This window comes from Ammospiza nelsoni, chromosome 2, assembly GCF_027579445.1.
Source record: "Ammospiza nelsoni isolate bAmmNel1 chromosome 2, bAmmNel1.pri, whole genome shotgun sequence".
Taxonomy (NCBI): Eukaryota; Metazoa; Chordata; class Aves; order Passeriformes; family Passerellidae; genus Ammospiza; species Ammospiza nelsoni.
The window spans coordinates 15,147,062-15,160,197 of NC_080634.1; the positions used below are offsets into that span (position 1 = coordinate 15,147,062).

Genomic DNA, 13,136 nt, shown 5'->3' on the forward strand with positions numbered 1-13,136 from the left:
AGCCCCTGGGGGTACAAGGCTCCATATTCTATCTTGGTTCTTTCTGGGAACTAAGGCTGAAAACCAGCTCTTCAAGACACATTTTCATGAACAAAGTTTAGTTTCCATTGGAGGGGAGAGGATTCAGAGAAGGCTGAACTGGGGAAAATTGCATCAGCACTTATGTCTCCAATTGGTGATTTTTGTCAATTATGCTGATTTGCTAAACTTACAAAACTGTATTCACCCCATGTGGGCGAGGGCATTTTGTGGAAACTTTCCCTATCTGCCTCTGGAGGCCTCTAATAAAGACCAACCTTTGTATCAACTCCTATACTGATATTATCTTGAAAGTGGTGTTGTTTTATTTCTAGGTTTAAGTCATCACTGGCAGAGCTGAGAGTTAACCATCCTCTGCTGTCATATTTCCTTCACCTGGAATATCTTTGTTTCATTGGTTCCTTAGCCAATGAAAGGGAATTAAATGGTAATTTGCAGAAAATCCTACAGCTCCTAACATGATAAAACCATACCTATTTATTGCAGTTTCTGTAAAAAAAAAAAAAATAGCAGCAGGACTCTTCATTTCATTTAGGGGGCAGAGTGTGAAAAAATTTAGACTTTACTCATCTGTTTATTTAGAGCTGGGACCTAATCCCCAGACAGGGCATCCTCCAGGCATTTCACAGAAGGGCCTGTGTTAGCACAGCAGAGGCCAGGTGGCTCAAAGCACAGTGAAGCCTTACGTTTTTAGATTTTATATTTTTCAGATGCTGTACTACATTAGTGTCTAACTCTGAACTTCATACAGAGTGTTAGTTGTCACAGTTTTGGTGACAAGCATGCAATAAGAACACGGTGAGTCCATGAAGCAACAGCTGAGGTTTATTGTTGGGTGTTCTTTTATAGGCTTCAAATTTCCTGCTCTTAAACATTTGATTGGTTGGAGTCTTAGCACCGCCCACCTCACTGGCCAATGATGCATCTGCGTTCAGGATTCAATGGGATTGGCTGAGGTCCCCTGTTTGAGTTTATTAACATTAATTATCATACCCAGGGGCTTGTTTACTTCTATTCTTTAATGAGCTAGGCTGATCGAGTTGGTGTCTGTTATGGCCAATTTATGTGTGCAGCCACAGACCGGCTGTAGCTGTCACAGTCAGCAAGCTCTCATCATAGTTTGGTCAGACAAAACAACCCTTCCAGGCCTGAGAACCAAGGTTATCATCACAGCTTCAGGCTTCAAAAGTATAAACAAAAGTAAACTGGGGAGAGCAAACTGGAGGAATGTGACTTAACGACCTGAAGCTGTACAATTAACCCCTGATATGAAAACAGACCAAACTTATATCTGCCTGAAAATCTCATGACTGTCATCCATATTGGGTGTAGGTTGTGGGAATCCTTAAAATTAGAGGTAAAATAGTATTTTAAGGCTTACAAGCAGGTATTGTATTCAAAATAAGCAAGCATTGTTTTAATCAAAGGTATGTGTACTTATAGTGGTTCGATAAATCTACTGTCAGTATGCTTTTGCTTTGTGTGATTGGTTAAAAGACTTTAAAAGTGAGTTGTAACATGGAGTTCTGTAGCTGCTGCTGAGGACGTGAGCTCCTGGCATCTTCCCACTGTCCCAACCATGTAATGACACTGATGCTGGAAAATAAACCAGCTTGAGACGTGTTCCACAGCAGTCCTGTCCCATTCGTGATTTTGTATATACTGTCACAGACATATTCTATGAAAAATCCTTTTGCAGGATCTTTTCTCCTGAGAAGCTGAGAAGCTTCAGCTCCTCCATGTTTTGCAGCTTTGGAATATGATTTGGAGAACTGTTTACCCAGCACGTGAAATTGTTTTTACTTGATGACCAATGACAGCCACCTGTGTCAAGGCTGTGAGCAGTCACAAGATTTTATTATTTATTCCTTTCCATTCCTTTACTTTGCTAGCTTTCTGATGAAATCTCTTCTTCTATTCTTTTAGTGTAGTTTTAGTATATAATTTTCTTTTAATATAATAAATATCATAAAATAATAAATCAGCCTTCTGAAGTATGGAGTTAAGATTCTCATCTCTTCCCTCGCCCTGGGACCCCTGTGCACACCACCACATTATTATTCTATATACATCTATATCATAGCCTCTGAGAGGCTTCTGCACTGCCCACATCACTGGAAAAGCATTCAAGGAGCATAACCAAAATGGAGGCTTTAGCTCATCTTGCACCTTCTGGAAAGACCAGCAATGTTCCTGTTCATTTTAATGGAATTTGTGCAGAGACCAGCATGGTGAGGGAGGGAACAAAGGGACCCACCTGCTGAAGTAGTGTCAGGGCTGTTTCCAGTTCCCTGGTGGCAACACCTGCACGTGGAAAACAGCTTTGATCGCAAGGAGCCAGGCCATTTTCGATTCTACAAAGCTAAACACACATGGCATGCATTGAGCTTTGCAGGCACTGGAATTCATGGTCCTTTCCCAACTCTTAGCATTACTTCAGTTGGACTCTTTCATTGACATTTTAATGAGTGATAAATCACTCCTGAAGCAGAAGCTTATTGACTTTTCTTCCTTTTTTTTTTTTGAAGTTATTGGAGAATGAGGGAAGATAGAGGAGAGAATTTTGCCATTTAATGTAACAAAGGAGAGGAAAATTGTAACCAAAAATCCTTTTCACAACAATAAAGTGAAAATAACATTGAATAAAACATAGTAATAAAATATCTGAATACAAACAAATAACACTACCTTAAGAACCAGAAAAAATGCCTTTTGACCGTTTCATAAATCTGATTCTGAGAATATTAACTTCTTCTCAAAAATACATTAAATAAATGCATTTATTAAATTTCAGCTCAGATTAGAAGATTTTACTGCTTTTAGAATTCTATGTGTTGGACAAATGAAAATTATTTAGGGGTTTTTTGACATTGAATAATCTGGAGTGGTTCTAGGATGATCTGGCAGAAAAAGTGTGAATTAGGACATTAAAAACCTAACATCATAAATTATTTTATTCCATGTTAAAATCATAAAATATGTGCATTGCTTGAGCAACCATGCAATAGCTTTTTAAAACTGCAGTGCTAGCTAGAAACGTACATTTTGAGTCTAAATAAATCTTTCTGAGCTTTGAATTACCCAGCAAAGGGATTTTTCCCTCATATCTTCATATGAAAATAATAAGACACTGAGAGTTTAATTTTAGAAATTCTAAAGCAGATTAAATAAAAAAAATGGTTTTCATCTTTTTCTAATGTACTTTAATACTCAAATCTTACTCCTGTGAAAGCAATAAAAGAACCTCTCCTTCATTTTTTTCTTTCTGTCAGATTTACAGCACCAATTCAATTTTTCTTCCCCATTCTCTCTTCCCAGGTGCTGTGTCAGAGCTTATAAGGGGCACAAAAACCCAGTGAGACTAAGCCAGAGGACATTCTGATTCTAAATCACCATTTGCAAAAACCTACAATGAACTTGAGAGTATTAACATAAACTCTTTGCAGGATTCAAACCTTATTACGAAGCATAAGCAAATTATGGTTTTAGTGGTTTGGAATATCCTCATTAAGCTTGCATGAAATGCCATTTACAAATGGAAAAGGTGTTAAGTGCTTGGATATATGAATCATTTTATGCTTCTGGAGAAGAGGACTATGAGTCAGAAAATGAAAAAAATCCTGAAAATTAAACTATACTTAGAAAAACATGCTGTGGCTCCTGCAGGTTCCATAAAATGATGGAAGTTGCTTTATCTGGATGCAGCTATGCTGAGGCTGCAGAAGTCACCACACGGTAAAGACATGCACACACACATTAAGTAATGTTGAGCTAGGCTTGACCTCCTCCACCTCAGCAATCACTGGGGCCTGGAGAAGAGCCAGTTACTGATGAGCCAGCAATAACTTCCCTTGCAAATCCATGGAATCCTGGCTCAGCTACCTGCGTGGCCCAGGTGGAGGACAGAGAAACCCCAGCAGTGGGGTAACACGAACAGAGGATCCAGTCCCTTCATCCCCTTTCCCAGGAGATGGGACACTTCTTACTCCTGCAGAGCTGTGCAGAAGAGACACCCCCTGCACCTGGTTCCTTCCTCACAGTTTTGGTGACGTTACCTTGCTTTTTATGCTGATGAGATAAAGCAAAAAAGAAACACTTTGCTCCCTCCTCTTTGAAGCAAAAGGAAGCTTGGCAGAAGGCTCTTATCATATCTGAGAGTAGTTAAACACAACCAGGAACACCAAAGTGCAACCAACCTTCAGCTGCCCTTTGCCATCCTGTGTGCTCTAGTAAGTCCATGCACTTTGCCAGAGCTGGTGTTATTCATGGGAAATAACATCAGGATTATAAACACAAGCCAGAAGACTGGTAGCAAAACCAGATGGAGTGACAATCTGAGCCATTTTGACAGAATGATCTATAAACACAACATTTTGTGAAGGTTCCCTTGAGGTAAATCCTGCTGTTATGTCACAACGTGTTACTAATCTAAACTTGACACCATTTTGCAACAGCATGAAGGAGGTGACTGAATGCCGTTACATGGCTTGCAAGATATTGAAAACATCAAAAACCTCCACAACCACTAAACAAGATATTAATACTGTTTTCATTAGGATATATGCTCAATATGTCCAATTTTTCCCCCCAAGGATCACAGTCCATTATAGTGACTTCAGAAAAATGTGCAACTGCTGAAAAGAGCAGACAGGTTGGTCAACAGCACAGTCAAATAACACAAAGAAATTTTTACCCAAGAAAGCAGGTAATTATTTTCTTTCTATATATTGCAAACCACACAGCCCACTGACTAAACAAGAGTTATACTTTTGAATCAAGAAATATACTTAAATGTACACAGTTAACTAATACAGTGAATGCGATAAGTTGGAAGGGACCCATCAGGATTATCAAGTCCAACTCCTGGCCCTGCACAGGACACCCCAAGAATCACATGTGATACACACAATGGATGTCTACTATGCCATGTAAAAGCTCCCCAAAACAAACCCGGTCCACAATCCATCACTTAGAGAAGGGATGAAAAAAGTTGTTTCACAATTTCATATCAAAATGATGGGTCAATTTAAAAAATATCACAAGAATTAGCAGACATGTAGAAAAAGCTTGTGAAAGAAAAGATTCTCGATGGCAAAAAAAAATATGGCTCTGGAAGAGCTTTCCAGTAGATGCAGCAGGGGTGAGCTACTGTGAACATTGAGCTTGGCACACTTATGGGCTGCCTGTGATAGTGGGAGCCTGGTTGCACTGACCTAGCAGTGCAAGGCAAGCAAAAGCCCTGCATTCAGAGCTAAGCTGCAGTAGGTATGAAAAAAATATACAGATATCAAAAGGACTCGCGTCTCTCTGAGTCAGTGCTAAGTCACCAAAGCTCTGGGAAAGCTCTGGGTGTAGGGAAAGGAAACAAAGAGCTTCTAATAAGAAAAGAAAGGACTATGCAGTCAAGGCAGGAGAGATGTAACACGGTGTGTAACAAGTAGCAGAAGCATAGTAGTTTTGCAGAAGAAATTTTTATACAAGTGCTTGTCTTAGAGAAACAAAGCTGATGTTGCTCTTTAGGGAATCAACCATGTGTATTATTGGTTAGTCATCAGAATATTTATACTATTGGCTATCCAGACTCATGCTATTCCAGCCTGAGAGTAAAAATATTATAAAAGCTATGCACACTTTTAATAAATGTTTCCAGACACACCACATCTGGGGACTGTGCCTCACATGTTGCATCTGGGCTCATAGATTGAGAGAGGGATTAACAGCCTCCATTCCAAACTTCTCTAAATTTAATTTTTTTTCTTTTTTTTTTTCAAAGCAACTGCATTAATCAACTAGTCCCACAGAAAACACAGGAACACTCTTAAGCAAATATTTACTCCAGTACAGGTATTTTTGTTCCATCAGGACCAAGGGAGATGAGATAGCACCCTTAGACCTGTCTCATGGCATAAGAGTGGCATCCTTGGTGGTACCAGAAGCGTGTCACAGATCAGGCAGTCTGAACTGCCAACTCAGCGAGATTAATTTGACTGCACAGCAAATTTTCTGAGGTACGAAGTAGAATTACGCTTTCCCACTTTGGGGAAGGCAAGTGGTAAATGAAAGAATAGAGTGATGTGAAGCAAAAAGGCAAATGGTACAATAAGGCAAAGAAAGTAAAAAAGGGGAATCTAAGAGTTCTAATCTAAGGTTCTTCAAGTACATTGAAGAACCAAAGAGGCTAATATAAGAAAGAATTAATTGGGCCTGTCTGTGCTGCTGAAGATTTCTCCTTGCGCTTCTCAAACTTCAAAGCCAGTCACACTCAAAAGCCAAGCTGAATGCAAATGTCCTGATTCAACAAAACACTTCATCACTAAGAGTGGAACATGTTTAAATGTGGCATGGGGTCTCCAGCACTGTCTTGGGGTGCTTTTCTATTCCCTTACCATCTGCTCCATGGTTGCTGTAGCTTTAAGGTTGGTCTGGGGGAAGAAGGGAGCTTTGGGGCTCTTATGCAGGCTTTTTCAAAGCCTCACTCCCCAGGCCTCTGTGGTAAAGTGAGGACAGTGGTTACTTTGCTGCTTAGCTAGCTTGGGTTTTTGTTAACTTAGAGAAGAAGTTGGGTTTTCCTCCCTTTCCCAGGCCTTGGAGACTATGGCAGCAATCATTCTGTGGCCTCATTTTTTCCTGGTCTGTTCGGTCTGGTTTGGTCAAAGGCCAGAGGGAACTATCAACTATAACTTTGTTTTGATTTTCTTCTTATATATGCTATCACAGAGGCATCAGCAACCTCTCTAACTGGCCCAGTTTTGGCCAGCAGCATGTCCACCTTCAGAGCCATCAGGGGTTGCCTCTGCTGGACATGGCAGAAGTGTTCAACATCTTCTCACCGAAGTCACCTCTGTGGCCGTTCCACTACCAAAAACCAGGCCGTGCAAAACCAATATAAGAGGAAACACTCATTCTAAAGTGATTTTCTCCTAAACTTGTCTCCAAACTGAGACAAGCACTTAAGGGGAACAAGAAAAGCAGGAAAGGAAAAATTGGTGATAGTATGTTGGACCTGGTAGAAGCAGCAGAACACCTTGAGTCTAGCATGTGACATAAGCTGAAATAGAAGGAGCTGGGGAGAGAGGCAAGAATTAACAGGATTTTAGGGAGATGACACTATCAGGTCTAATCCTGATGTCAAGCTAATGAGGCTCACTGACATCTCTATAGCAATCAGAATTTTATAAGCAGTGGTGCCCCACCTCTGTAGGAAAGACATTTTTGTGCTGTTCTTGTGAGCCAGCAAAGGCTTTCTGAAGATAAGGAACATCCTGTATCTCTCTCAAAGTAACAAGGCTATCACCATGACAATGTGAAGAGAGAAAGTTAAAAGACACGGACTTTGGTTGGCTCACAGAGTGATGTGGCTCCTTTTCACCTATTGACGGTTTTGTTTCTTTTTCATGACCAATGGGCAGTGTATATGTTTGTTAAGCAAATGTAAATATCCTGTAAAACTATAAAGGCAACATGTTGCTTTAATAAATAGCCCTATACAGCCTTCTTATTTGAGTCTTGGTGCATGTCCTCTGTCACACTCTGTAGCAACACACCTCTTCATTGTGTCTCAATTTCCAAGCAATAGCCTCACTGTTTCTCATCCTTTATATGAATAGTTGTCCTGGTTTAAGGCAAATTTGGGGGAAAACCTCTAAAAGGGTTTCCTCTAAAAACCAAATTCAAGTGGTCCCTCTCCCAGCTGGTTTGGGAAAAAGATTTCCTTGGAGAAAAATGGAAAAAACTGTTTATTTAACAGGCAAAGCATTCACCAGCATAAAAAATGAACATTAAGCAGTAAAACCTCTTGCTGCTCCAAAAGAGATGACAAACTCAGAAAGTCCTTTTGTGGGCTGTAGCTCAGCTCACTCAGTCTCTTATCAGTCCCTCTGGTGCTGGAAATGCAGCCCAGGCCTGTGAGCTGACAGTACTCTGCTGGGTTGTAATGTCACCATCCGCTCGTACAAGCAGGAGTCATGATGGTTTATTAACTGATCTCAGAGTGCAAAAACAACACAGTGGGGATTTCAGCATTAATCAAAGTAAATGCACCTTTTATTGAGTGCCCACAGCAAATGTGATAGAAGGATTAGAAAGGAGATAAAGGATAGAGAGAGAGAGAAAGAGCAGGGGGATGTAGCTACCAATGGAGAGATGAAATCCTCATGGTCCAGCCAACAGATCCATCCTGTCACATCAGGGAGAATCTGAAAGTCTTTGGTTAACTCAGGGGTCTGTTATAGTCCTCCAGGGGAGGGGAACAGGTACAGGACAGTGGAGAATAAGTCCATTGAGAACAAGTACAGACAGTCGAGTTCTGAAACAGGACAAACCAGTCCCAGCAGTGAGCAGGATCCATTGTTTCAGCACTGGTTTCTGTGGGAAACCAGTCTTGGTCCAGCGAACACATCTGCAGGTAACACTTGGCAGACATCCCACTGCAGCCAGCCCAGAGTCCCTGTGTTACAATTTTAAGGGTCTCAGTCTCAGCCCTTGGGAGGGGGCTTCAATCTCTGTCCTTGATGACGGTCGTGAGGCAAATTAGGGAAATTTTGAACTGTCTCTTACATGGGTGTTCAGTGCAGAGCAGGTTTAAACAGTTCCAAGAAAAAAACCACAGTGCAGGGAACTTCTCTGCCTCAGCTAAAACTAACTAAAAGCAAAGGAGAGCTCTCTCTCACTGTCTGTGCTGCAGACATCACAGTCCAGGAGAAGGATGCAGGGGAGCAAGTGCAGCTTCTGATAACAAACTGCGCTTCTTCTCTCCCTCCCTTGGCTCTCGGAACCATGCAAAACTTATTTCGGGGCTAAACAGACAAAAGTGCAAAATTTATTTCTGGGCAGACAAATGGGGATGTGAGCATAAAATCACCCTAGGACAAACGTGAACATTCCAAACAGAGTGGAAATTTCGGACAGGCCCAGTTTAGGAATAGGACAGCAATGTGAGGGTGATAGGAGTCAGTTCCAGACAGCTGACACAAGAGCATGCAGAATGATGCCATGGTTTCATCACCTGGCACACACATATATTCCCACCACAGAATGAGATCACACTATGGAAAGCCACTATATTTTGGCCACATGACAAAGACACATCCAGGCACAGACTGAAAAAAGACTGATGGAGAACAGGAACACCAGCTGACTAAGGTGCCAGCTGTATTAATTAGCAAATAAGTCACTTGCATATATGAGGAATTATAATCATTGCACAAGAGCAAAGTACCACCAAAAAAACACAAAGTAACACAAAAAAAATTAAGACTTCAAAAGAATGGAGGAAAGCAAAACATTACTGTGTATAATGAAGAAACTAGAGAAAACAGGGAAAACTATGGTGGTGTTTCATCATACAGTTCGATTTTTAAATTTCTTGTATAATTGGATCGAATGGACAGCCTACACACTGAGTGGCTTTTTTTGCAGTTTTGCTATTACATACTTCAGCTACATTTGTCTGTCTGAACAAAGAAACCCCATGATTTATCAGTCATGGAAAGGCATTTTTACCTGTTTCCAATGGAACCCCCTTGTCTACAGCACTGAATAAAAGGTAAAGTCAATACAAAACCCATAGAGAAAGAGAATACAATGACTGGTGTAGATGGAGTAATGGAGTAATTCAATGGATGTATTTCCTGTCATAAAAAGGCTCTTGCACATTTCTTACGACTTGCCAGCTTGTGAGTAATGAAGTATGTGATCTTCTAGCTACTTAATTGTTGTAATGTTTCTATGATTGGGTTTTGCTTAGGAGTTATTTAATAATCCTTTCTTTCACATTCTATTTCTACCCTCCTTTATCACATAGATGATTAAAAAGAAAGAGATTTACTGCTTCTCTTTTTCTGATCAGAAAACTCATTTGGATAAAGTAACATACATGCCTTCATGTTTTCTAAGCCCTTAATTTCAAACAACAAACATCTGTTTAGAAATTGAAGGTTATGCTAGACTCATTACCAGATTATGTGGTATGAAGAAAGACCCTGTTGTAAACAACAGCTTCTGAGATGCACAGAAACAGATAAATGAAAACCTTCCATTTCAAAAGAGCAATTTAATGAAGTTCTTTTTCCTATTTTTCTCCCTTCAAAAACAAGGTTCAGGAGATTTCAGAGGAAAAGGTTTTCATTGGTAATGAGCATCTTAGCAGAAAGCTCATAGATTTAAAGCACAGAGGTCCTTTGTTCCTATTTAATTGTCAAAGGAAACAACAGTGTTTTAGTTCTGCCTTTTCCTCATTTATTAATTGCACAGAGAGCTGTTTCATTTAGCATATTTAATTTCTCACAGAATCAAACCAAACAAAATCAAAATGTAAATCCTGCCCGAGCTGTGACAGCTCAGACTACTGGCAAGCAGTTAAGTCTGAGTTTAAATGCATATCCAACACAGAAGTCATGATCACATAATCTGCTTTTCCGGGCCTTATAGCTGTGCTGGATTTCCACAGAGGAACACCAAGGCTGCATTTTGGATTGCCTTTTGACTGGCATTCTGCACTGTGCTCGTGCTCAGCCTCACTGGACACAGGCAGAGAAAGAGATGATCTCTTTCCCAGATTGCTAAAGAGCTTCACATCTTTTTAATTAATCAACACCACACATGTGTGACAACATTCACAATACAGAAAACAGCTCTTCTTTCTTCCCAGAGGACAAAAAGTTGTTTTGGATTCCCAGCTGGCTTGAGAGAATATAAGTCTATGAAAGCTGACAATTATTAACCCAGGTATTTGCCAGCCAAGGATCTCCTTTAGAGAGTTTCAAAATAATTTCTCCTCTCCATAGCATTCAAATGACCCTTACTCTACTTTGTTCGTGTAAAACTATGGTAAATCAGAGAAGATATAATTTCTCCAACTCCTGTACCAAGCAGATAACCACACTGCAACCCAGCACAGGCTGAATCAAGGAAAAGTGTGAGAAGCAGTGCAGATGGGCTGTGATGGGCTGACCATAGCCACATTCCCCACTCCTTGTGCCACTCAGAGTGGGGAAGAAGAGCAGCTGGGGATGGAGGAGTGAAATTGAGCCTGGGATAAAGCCTGAGGGAGGAGGGGAGGGAAGGGGAAAGTTCTCAAAATGAGATTACATGTTTAAAGAAGACATGTCCTGACCTGCTTTTAGGAAAAAAAAATAAATCTGTGACTTAATCATGCAAAATTTCAGGTCAAAGGAGTATAACAACTGCTGACTGATCTTCAAGTTTAGGCATTGGAGTACTTAGCCTTAAAAAATTAGAATTATCAAATGTCTTCTTCGAGATGTGTTGTGGCAAACAGCACTTGCAAGAGCCTCCTCTAGTATTCAAATCCACCCAGATATACACAAACCCTTCCAAATGTGTCAGAGCCACTCACACTCAGCTCTAATTCAATACCTATTTATATTTGTTGAAGAAACACACCAAAGACAAGGTGCCAACTTGGTGCTGAAGGCATGGTTTCAGCATTTCAGCAGCCACTCTAAAGAACCCCCTGGTTAAGGCCTTCACACAGCACAGCTCTACATCAGGCTGGACAAATGCTAGTGAGCTATGCACTCACAGAAGTGAGAGATTGAATCCACTTGTTCTACAGGAACCCTCCTTCTTATAATGTGCTGTCCTATGCTCGTGTGTCCATCATTCCCAACCACACATGGTCTGGAACAAGCTATTCAGAATGAGAAACTCCTTTGATGATTGCAAATGGAAAAAACAATTTTGAAATGAAAAAACAGAAAAACAAAGCAAACATTCACTCGGTAATCAGGAAAAAAATCACTTGTCATTCTACAACATCCATCTTAAATACATGCTTTGTCATTTCCAGATGAATGAAGGATTCTGGTGTTCTACCATAATTTTACTTACTTAAGCCCAGGAAGCATGTGATCTGCTTCAAAAACTGTGGATCAATTCTGTATTAAAATACCATCACTCTGCCTACTCCTTCCAAGTGCCATAAAATAAACTGATGGGAACACTGGAACATTCCCCAGGTATCATGGCTGAAATAAAACTTGCATCAGAGGAGTCATTCTAAAAAAAAAAAATAAACTACCACCTTCCCACTCAGTCTTCCCCAAGTACCAGGCAGTCCATATGCCATGTCATTTTTATCCTCTCTGGTTTTAGTCAAGGATATAAACCTGTGATAGATGAGTAATGCAATGGTTGACTCTCACAATTAACAGACAAGTATCATGTATATAGGTTAAGAACAGTTTTATAGATTTATAGTTACATTTTACCCCCTAGCGTGGTTATCAAGGGACAGCCGGGTTGGGACATCTGGGAGGGCTGGCTTGTCACCATGGTGACATCTGACCTCCAATCAGGGTCTGAGGAAGTGAACTCCACCACTGGACAGCAAAGAAGGGGCTGATGGACAGAACCTTGGGAGGGGTTAAAGGGTTAAAAGGCAAAACATCCATTGTGTGGGTGAGCACATGGTGGGAAAATCCTCTGCTCCCAGCACCATAACATTTTCTCTATTCAGTCTTCTGTTGTACTTTTTATAAGGTTTAATAAACCTTTCTAAAATTATTAGAAGTGAGTAGCCATTTCTCACAAACCAAAATAAGTCACATACTGCATGCTAAAGGCTAAGGAAATTACTAGTGTAATTGATGGAACAGAAAATAAGATGCCCTATCATGAAGAACCACATTTTATGTTTCATTTAGTTTTGCCCTTGCACATGAATGTACAACTTGTGAGATGTGATGTGAAAAATGCCTATGTTATGATTGGCTTTTCACAAATATTAAAACACATATTATATGTCTTGTGTTAGAAAGTAATGCTGTATTAATTCTCTTAAGTAGTGGGTTAAATATAGTTTTAAGTTATAACATAATGTTAAAATAGAAACTATGCTATGTAGTATACTTTTTTCTAAAGAAAGAACTCGCAGCGAGATAGCAGCCACAGGACACCTCAATCTTTCAGAGAAAGAGAATTTATTGCCCTCTTATCAGAAGAAAAAAACTTCTTCCTGCCTCACTTGGGGTTAAGCCTATGAAGAAGAAGCTGACACTGACCAGACAGAATCCTGTATTTGAATGGAATTTATGCATCATGTATGAGGTGTATGAATATGCAATAGGCTGTTGTTT

At 40.2% G+C, this 13,136-nt stretch overlaps 1 protein-coding gene across 1 annotated transcript in view; it reads right to left on the bottom strand.

Annotated features, from left to right (window-relative positions):
• The window catches only part of CYYR1 (cysteine and tyrosine rich 1), a 29,923-nt gene that overhangs the window by 13,408 nt on the left and 3,379 nt on the right, over window positions 1-13,136 (bottom strand). The window lies entirely within an intron of this gene.